The following is a 9,731-nucleotide window of genomic DNA, read 5'->3' as shown; positions in this document are numbered from 1 at the left end:
CCAGCCCTCCACCTAGGAGACACCTGTCTCTTTCCCATCCCAAGGCAGGCCAAGCAGCACTGTGCACGCTTTGGCTATGGTGTTTCAAGGGACAATCAGCGCGAGGAAAGCTGCATCCCTGCTCCTCATCAGTAAGCATTATTTACTAATAATCAGTGGAGTAAAACGCATATGGCTGAGGGAGAATTGCTAAGGAGAGCGGGGTGGGGGGGAATGACATGAGTAGAAGTTGGGATGGATTTGAAAAGATTTCTCTGACCGCACAGCTAGAAGTCTGTTGAAGCGTCACTGGCTAAAGGGGGGAGAACGGATATGAAATACAACACAGCAAGATTAGCCATACAAATTAATCAATACAGAGCATCACCCTAAAAACTACATGCGTGTCAGACGAATCACCTACCATAAAACAGGAAGAAATAAACCGAATTTGGATTGTAATACTGTGAATAAATACCTGATACTAGCATTTATAGCACCCTGCAAAGCAGTCTGAAAGCACTATGTACACTACTGAAACACTTTACTCTCTTCATTTTAGTTACACCATAAACCAATGGAATTTTACAAGATGACAAAACAACAAACTGAAATTCAATTAAAAAAGGTATTTCCATGCCAGCCCACATTCAGTGGATCACAGATGATCCAAAAGATCCAAGGAGTGAGATGTGGACCAGACTAGACTTTGCTCTGTGGAATGACACAAATTGGAGCAATTCCCATGCAATTCATTGGCCTAAAGCCCAGGGTGGTCAAAGCCTACGTCAGAACCACACCATTTCAGTTTTAGGAAATCATATAACGGAGCTTTCAGCATTTCTCTGGAAGGATCTTTTTCTTTTCATTCAGATCCAGCAGACTGGTTTTTTTTTCCCAGGCTGTACTGACCTGTTCATCTTTAAGTGTCACAGAGAGTGAATATATTTTTGAATAACCAGGCCCCCAAATAAATACTTCAAATAGAATGAGAACAAATGCATCTAAAATGCCCTCATGGAAATGGTGGGTTTCCGTATGCAAAATGAGTTCCATCTGAGGAATGCATGACTAAATACGAAAAGAACATATAGCTGCAAGCACCATTAATATTCTTTATGTAGCACAGAAAAAGGTAACCGCAATGTGTTTTAATGTTTTCAGGTCACAAACTATTTTTCAAGGTACATGCACAGCATCTAGCATGCCAAGAGTGAGCACTTGTGGGCACAAAAACATATTTAAGAAGCATGGAATCAAAGACCATAGCAGGATTTTCTTCTAAATTAATCCTTTGATAATAGAATACTTTTTCCTCATGAACAGTGTCCACATTAAAGTGACTTAACCAGGTCCTAGTTTCTGCCTAATGAATTTTTAAAGAATGTCCAAAAGATGGCAGCACTGATACGCTGTCATAAAACTGAACCCAGATCTACAAACTGATAGGCTTGCTCTATAGCTCCACCAACAGGGATACAAGAGGTTTTGCAACTGTGAAAACCGGAAAATGAACTCCTGATGCCTAATAGATATTAAAAAAATGCCAATAGTGTCTGGGAATATGATCTGTAATTACAGTTAATCAATTAATTCTAGTCCGCTGTAAGTTAAAAAGCCAGACTTTTTTTATTAATCATGTAGATATGAATGCCAAAAACCAGCCATTAGTATATGAACCAAGGCTGTATATGCAGCAACACGACAAGAGAGAGGAAAGCAGAGAGAAAGAAAAGAGTATTCATACAATTTTGACAAAAGCATACCACGCTGATTCATTAAATTCTTGTTATATTGGTGCAAACACTGAAATTGCCATATCAGGTCAGTCTGATGTCTGTTTTAACAACTATTTTCAAAGACTGGGAAGTTAAGCAGTAAGCATGCCTCAGTGCAGTACCTGCCAACACACCACCACATGGAAGTTAAATGCCAATTTATATGACAGCTCATATTTCTGTATTATTGTGTCTATTGCAATGGAGCACACATTAATCACAGAAATGTATAACATGTTAATTAATTATGCAAAGCTCTTGACCTCAATCATACCTCATGGCAGTGAGTTCCACAATTTTAGCACATCCTGAGATGGAAACAGATTTACATATTGTCTTTAAAGGTTATAAGTCCTTTATGTTCTCACCATTTTAGTGTACAGTAATATGCACATTCTTGTACCTTTTATTATTCTGCAAACTCTTGATGTGTCTCTTCTTTCTGAACTGAACAGTACTAAACTTTTAGTCTTTGCTCATTTTGAAGCCTTTTCATAGTAAGCAATTTTTCAGCTTCTCTCAAGCTCCTTGTATTTATTGTATCATCTACTAATCCTGATGGACACATGCTTTAACTCTCCAGCTTTATGGCCAGTTAAGGAATGTTGGTAATGAAGGGCTAATGGAATATCCTCCAGTTATCTTTTAAAAGATAGTGGCCATGAGCCAGGCCTGGTAAGTATCTGAATGGAAGAGGTGTTAAGGGATAAACTGGCTTAGCTAGGAATGCAGAAGATTATTATTCATTAAAATGCACAAAAAAAGAGAAAACGAAAAGCTTTTTATTTTTTTTTTTACCTCCTAGAACATGTAGATCTAAGAAGTATATATATTAATGCTATTACTACATTTTACTTTAATGGAATAGGGCAATGTGGGATAAAATTTTCAGATGATCCACATCAGTGTGATACACAAATCACTTTGAAATGATTTGCAAGCCATTCTATTATTCATTTTCCAAATATTATAAAAAAGACAACTTTATGCTACGAAATGCTTAAATGCGCAGAAACCAGCAATTTAGAGAAAACGCTAGGGAAAACAGTACTTGCTCTCTAAATCCTTCCTTAAGGATCTGGAGTTTGAAAATTTTAGTTCAAAATGTAACAGGATAAAGGCACTATTACTCTTCTGCAGGGTAAGAAACAAGAAGCATAATTTATCTGCCCACCAGATATGCCAATTTCCACCAACCCTTTTTTATTAAAACTTTGTGCAGCTCAGTGCAAAAACAGTGCAAAAACAGTGCAAAACTTTTCAGTGCAAAAACAAATCCTTTAAAACCACTCTGCACTTGTAGTACCTTTCTTCTTTTCACAGATACTTCACATCATACAAAATGCCTGTCCAAAAAGTCAGTTGCCTATGTCCACTGTAAAGTTTTCAGAGCAGAAGCAAAATACAAACATAAGGAAAAAGGCTGTAAAACAGCTATTACAGGTTACTATGAAAAGGAGTCTACTGACTCTTCTCTCTCTTACTAGTAAGTCATATTACCTACCTATTCAACCCAGGGCAGGCTTAATTGGGACAAGACACAATATAAAGACATTAATTTTTACAATGTAAGATATATATTTAACCACAAATTAAAGGAAATAAGAGTTTGAATAGCTGTCTTGACTATTTGTGCTAATGCTAGGGCTACTGTAAGATACATTTATTACATAGGGCAAAATTTCTTTTGATTGACTCAATGCAGATTCTCTCCAGTCATAAAGAAAAAAAAATCTCTGGAATGAATACAAGGAGCTAAATGAAAATTAAGACATGAAAAAAATGTTAGAGGACACAACAAGCTTAACAAACCTTTTCTGTTGAGCAGCTACATCATACTTGCTTAAACCCTGGTAGTAACGTGTTACTACTCCAGCAAGGGAAGTTCAACTTGTAATGAGACATTGGCTTCTTCACACACCAACAAGCATCATGAACATAAAAGTATCAAGGCTTTGAGTTATTCAAGTGGATATATAGTAGGAGGTAAGAGTAGAAAAAAGAGAAAAAGCTGTAAGGCTTTGACAAGACTTCACAAACAATTTAATGAAACTTTAAGGAAAGAATGCTTCCACTTACTTACTGTGTCAGAAATAAACAGCAGTCAGCAAGAGATAAACACTTCAACAATTTAGAAGTATCTGGTGGTGTTCTGCAAATATTGACAAGGAAATTCTATGTACAACATGTTTGTCATATAACCTGGCAGGCATTTGTAAAAGCAGCACTATACTAGCTTTTTTATCAGTATTCCACAAATGCAGGTGCAATTGTGTCTAAATCCTTTGACATTATAATTTATAATGTATGCTCCAGAAACACCCTGCATAATTATTCATGTTTAAATGCATAAATTGTGTAGGTGCTTTTGAAACAGTATGCAAAATCTGCATCAAAAGTGTATTGGCATAACACAGCTCTAAATCAATTTTAAATTATTGATACGATTTACACTATAATTAGAACCACAATATGTAAGACTTTTACGCTCAGCTAAATGTTCCAGTATGATACCAATTATTGCTATTAGAAATTCATGAAGAATGAAGTGCTAATACAAAAGTACCTGTATGCAGGCTCCTGGAATATGCAGAATGGTGGAATCCCATCTACACATTGGGGAATGGTGAGATGGAGAAGAGACAGACCGGGAATGATCGTCTGACCCTTCTGTTACGAGCCTGGAGTTACTCACTCAGATGGTTGAGAAAATTGTAGCATTTCTCAATTCTTAATGATAAAATAGTTTTTATCACCAAATTGATTTTGTTAATAGAACAAAAGCAGCTAATATGGAACCTCTGACATTTCTGAGTATATCTACTCAAATTCCAGTTGCAGTAAATGGAAAAAAAAATTGACTTCAATGGAAGGTGAGTTGGACCCTTTTTAGAAATCTAAGAACAAGTGACAGTTTTCAATGGGAGTCAGTGAAACTTTCATTTGTTTGCTTTTAGAAAGTAATTAACCTGACTTTCTTCTATGGAATACCAGACAAAAACAGATGGGTTTCTCACAATACTGAGTATTGTAGTGCACAGCTCAAGACATTTGGCTCCCAAAGTATAATCTAGAATCCCGTAAGTAGGTACTTAAGTGCCATATAAAAGATACTGAGCCCAAAACCTGAAGGTAGTGTGAAACAGGAGTTGAGTTGCTCAGTCCTGTCACTAAGAATGGCACAGGCAGAAGCAGAACATAAGACACAAGGGGAGTGGTTTAGGACTGAAAACTCTGGTGTCTGCTCAGTGAAGGTTTTCAGAATTGAAGTTCTAGACTTTGGCACCTAAATTTGCCTAAGATCCACTAAATAATATTTTAGATCTGGTCTATATGTGAGAGAGTGGGACAAATGTGTTATGCTCTGGTTTGAGACTCTTGCCCACTTTTCTAAATTAGACATAATTTGCAAAGCAACTGCTGGAATATGACTTCCTCTGTAAGCAGTATTCAGATCAGCCATTTGATAACTGATTACTCGTACCCCAGTTGAGACTGATCTAGTTATTACAAAAAAACAGAAAGTGGCATCTTGTCTGTACTGAGCTAAAGAATGGAGAAACAAAACTGCCACAGACTCTGGACAGTTTGGAATTAATTGTAGACAGTTTAGAATTAATGTGACTAGTTACTGTATTCATGGGGTCTTTTGCAGGTAAAAAAGGCAATGCATAGGGAAAAAGCAAGAGTGACTCCTCTAATAATCCTCTTCAAATAATCCCATGTTCAGTGAAATATTAGCTGAAAGTCCATGACTTTCACTCCCAGCTTTTCTTTGACAGCGGTCATTATATCTCTGATCTTAACTCTAATTCTGAGATAAGGTTTCATACCTCCTATACATCATTCCTGCTTTTCACTGAACTGTTGTATATATTCCGTCATTCAGGAGTGTCCTTACTGCTATGCTTTCTCATAGCAACATTCATATAATAACTCATCCTGTCTACTATGTCCCACACCATCCCAGCAGGCTTTAATTACCATCATGGCCATTACTTTTTGACTATCTGCAGGAATGTAATAAACCAGTTATGAAGCCATTTGGTCATGGACTGGAATTAGATCAGACCACTACAGCACTTCTTCAGACCTGATCTTCCTATATGCTGGCTTCCTACAGAACTTACTCTAAGTTTCTAGGTATTTATCTTCAAAGCATTTAATGATCTTTTCTGAACACATCTAAAGGAATAACAGAAGCATAAAAGGCCATACAGCACTTGAAAACTCTGCTTCTCATGTTGGGTTATTTAACTAGGTGCACAGCTTATCAGAGAACAAATTATTTATCAGAGAAAAAATTTTCTTGGGCTGTAGTTCAAAAATCACACAACTCAAACTCTTGTACAGTAGTGGAGGATCATAAAACAAAATCTTACCTTTTCCTCTTCTAATGTAAGGCAGACTCCTTTGACCTCGCTTTTTCTTTTATGAAGATTCTAAAATATGAGAGCAAAAATCCTGATCAGAACACTTCACTGAGGCTGCAATTCTCAGTGGAAAGCATAAGAGAAAAAAACCCAAACCGCTAGGGAATTCTAGTCACAGTGTTCAACGCTCAGCTGAAAGGCACTCAGATACTACAGTGACAGCAGTGAGAGAAGAACCTGGACAGAACCAAAGGTTCATGTGAGGTCACTTTGGACACAGTGGATTCAGGAACTGAAGGCTAGATATTAAATATAATAAATGTTTACTGTTGTTGTGTGGTCTTTCAAGAACAAAATCTCATTTCAAGCTCACTGTATTATTCCTGAATACTTTCCGCCTCATCAGCAGTTTTTGAGCAAAAAACAGATTAATACTCCTCTTTCAATGCACATACATGGTAATAGAGGGCCATGAACCCTTATTACCTCCCACAGAGAAAACAGTTGTTAACAAATGATACTATAATCCTTATTGCTGCCTTCCCATATTTTATTTCCATATTACAATTTAAACACTTCTGTGGCTGAAGGAGTGTTTCCACGCAACTCCCTCATGCAGCTTCCTGAAAGAAGACAACTGGTTACCGGAGAATTGAGAGGTATATCTGAATTGATAGGAACTTTTTTTTTTTTTTTTTTTTGGTAATTTCTAAGTAAGACTGCTATCAGATTCTTTATAGATGAAGCCTTAAAACACCTTCCATTAATAAGGACTGAAGAAATCATGTCTACTGACAACTTGTTCAAAGCTTCTGCTCCTGGTGGAAAAGGAATCAGAGAGCATTTGATGTAAATGCTGACTGGAAAAGGGCTTGGCTACGTGAGCAAGGAACAGTTCTACCATTTGAGTTTTCTATGTTGGATGTTCATGCATTCTGTATGAAGATTTTCTTTTCTAAAATTCTTTTCTTCTAAACAAGTCAACCAGCTGGAATTGGAATTTGGCCTTCTATTTGGGTAAAAAATCAAGTAATATAATGTATCATCTTTGTCATCTAGAATCAGATCCTTTCTTGTGCAGAAATTAATTCAGGTGTGATACTGATTTTTTTCAGCCCACGTCATGTCACTGTTCCATGCTGCTTCAGTTTTCTTTGGATCGTACAAAGAATGCGATCAGATGTATTACTAACAATTTCAATGCCACTGTGATATGACCTTTCTAGACTGATACAGAACACTGTTTTGTGTGATGATGAAAAAAGTTTAAAACAAAAATTATTTCTTTTTGGTGGAAGAAAAACATCTAAATTACAGGGAGAGTACTGAACGCTATACTACAGGGAAGAGTGAGCAAATTACCCTGAGGTCCAGTACAAAAGAAGCTTTTCCCCAGCCACAGCTTCCTCACGAATAAAACCCCTCAGGACTGCTAAGGGCAGCCGCAGCCGCAGCCGCTCTTTTAGCGGGAAGGCCACCGTGCCCGCCCCTACACCGCCCCCGCCCTACCGGAGGAGGGGGCAGAAAGGGGAAACCGCCACGGGAAGCGCGGGCGGCCAAGAGCAAGGCCTGCTTGGCCCCACGGCTCCCTCCCTCCTGGGGGCCTCCCCTCCCCTCCCCTCCCCTCCGCTCCGCTCCGCTCCCCTCCCCTCCCCGCGGGGCCTGCCCCTCTTGCTCCTTCTCCCTCCGCTCTCCCCCACCGCGAGTGGCCACAGCCGGACCCGTACTGGCTACTCTCCCCGCAGCCACACTGACGCGGGCCCGTCCCTCGGCCCCACGCTGCGGGGCAGCGAGGAGGCGGGGGCTGCCGCGGCGGCACGGCGCGCCCCGCGGCTGGGGAGGCACCGCGGCGGGGCGGCGGCGGCCGTTGGGGCGGCGGCGGCGCTGCCTTAGGGCGCTGCGCAGGGCCGGCGCGGGGTCCTGCCGAGGCGGGAGGGCGGCCCCGCCTTTGAAAGGAAAAACGAAGCCTGCGCGTCCTTGTTTCTCTCTTTGGCAGGCAGAAGTCGTGTTGTTCTGCAGAGTTTTATCTCCCCCATCTTGGTTCGGTTGCCTACACACCGCTATGCGGACTTGTCTGACTGCCGTGCGGTAGTCCCCTGTGTGGACCCGGCGAAGCAGAGCGGTTTCCCAAGGGCGGTTTGGCACACGGCAGACCCGCCCGAGGTACCTGAGAGCATCTCAGCTGGCACGAGGCACCTACGTGTGGACAGCTGATCTGATCCCGCAGTGTTAGCAGTGTGCTTCAGTTGGGCAAGGCACAAGTAGCCTTCACAACATTTATGATGCTGTAACGAACTTCACGTCCATAGGGAAAGTCAAGAGGGATAAGCCGCCACAGTTACTGCATTTAGGGACCTCAGCAGACCTGCATGTTGGGAGGCAAACAAGGTGATGAGAGCAGGGAAGCGTGGCAGTCAGTAAGCCTCCCTCCTGCATGAACCAGAACTCTAGCCCATCTTCTGCCCCGCTGAAGCCACTGGCAGTGCCTTGATCTTCATAGCCCTCCATTTTGACTCCTCCCATTCATATTCAGAATTTCAGTTCTTTAATTCCTACAAGTGCTGCTGAGCTAGAACTGCTGCTGCAGGCAATGCAACTTATTGTCAATCAGCTCAGCAATTGCCTCTATGCAGATGTTACTTCCATAACAGAAGTGCTTCTTTGTAGGCAGAATCACAGAGCTGTCACGGGCTTAGCCAGGAAAAGACGTCTTGGTTGAAGCGTTTCACATATGGCTGTTTATGACTTCTGTGCTATAGTATTACTGCTATGTGGACTTTCTGTGTTTTGCTTTAATAATGCTAGTGCTGTTCACCCAGAACTAGGTGTGATACTAGTTATTATGCCATTGTAAAGAAAGTGTAAATTGAAATTTAAAATCCTACTTTTGTCTTCATTTTGTGTTTTAAATATAAAATCTGTGTCTTTTTCCCATTTTCTGGAAAATAACCACCTTGTATCTCATTTCAAGAATAAATGGTAGTGATACATTGATGTCTCTCTTTAAAATGCCTGGTGGTTTCATGTCAGTTTAAAGGTGATATTCCTTATTATCTGCATAAGAGATATCATACCTATTGTCCAACTTCATGGACAAGAGGCCAAAAGAACCTAAGGAGACTGATTTATTTCTGCAGTTTTTCAGCTGTGAGTTGCTCTGGTGGTGGAAGAGATTTCTAGCATAGTTTTGTGAAGTGTGTGGTCCTGTTCAAGTTTCTGGACCTTGATGACACAGACTTACAGGCAGCAACACTTATCCTTTGCCAGCAGAAACCGTGTAACCTTCCCTTTCTGCTTCAATAAGAACTGAGCCAGACTAAGCCAGCTGAATGGGACATGTTTTTAAGGATTGCAGTGTGATAAAGGTTGAAAATACTGGCTTTAAGCTTTTGCGCAGCTGAATGATTTATAGGAAAAGTGGAAATCTTTTCCGTGGCATTCTGTTTCCCTGTACTGTTTTTAAAATCACAATTACTACCTCAGTCATGCATCTAGTAAAAGGTGTCTCTTTCGTGCTTAGTTGATGGTTACCTACCCTAATATTTTTTTTCCAGGTTATCCTGCTCTCAGTGTAGACATAATCTGCTGTCCAGTTCTATCC

The 9,731-nt window shown here is 40.3% G+C and overlaps 1 long non-coding RNA gene across 1 annotated transcript; it reads right to left on the bottom strand.

Annotated features, from left to right (window-relative positions):
- Positions 1-3,839: 3,839 nt before the first annotated feature.
- On the bottom strand, positions 3,840-7,558 carry LOC135324329 (uncharacterized). The gene is made up of 3 exons (XR_010385700.1): positions 7,493-7,558; positions 6,140-6,199; positions 3,840-3,909 (listed from the first exon to the last, which is right to left on the bottom strand). It is a non-coding gene; the product is annotated as an uncharacterized LOC135324329 (long non-coding RNA).
- Positions 7,559-9,731: the final 2,173 nt, after the last annotated feature.

This window comes from Dromaius novaehollandiae, chromosome W (genome assembly GCF_036370855.1).
Source record: "Dromaius novaehollandiae isolate bDroNov1 chromosome W, bDroNov1.hap1, whole genome shotgun sequence".
Taxonomy (NCBI): Eukaryota; Metazoa; Chordata; class Aves; order Casuariiformes; family Dromaiidae; genus Dromaius; species Dromaius novaehollandiae.
The sequence above is the reverse complement of the archived record's forward strand: the minus strand, read 5'-3'. Positions and strand labels throughout refer to the sequence as shown.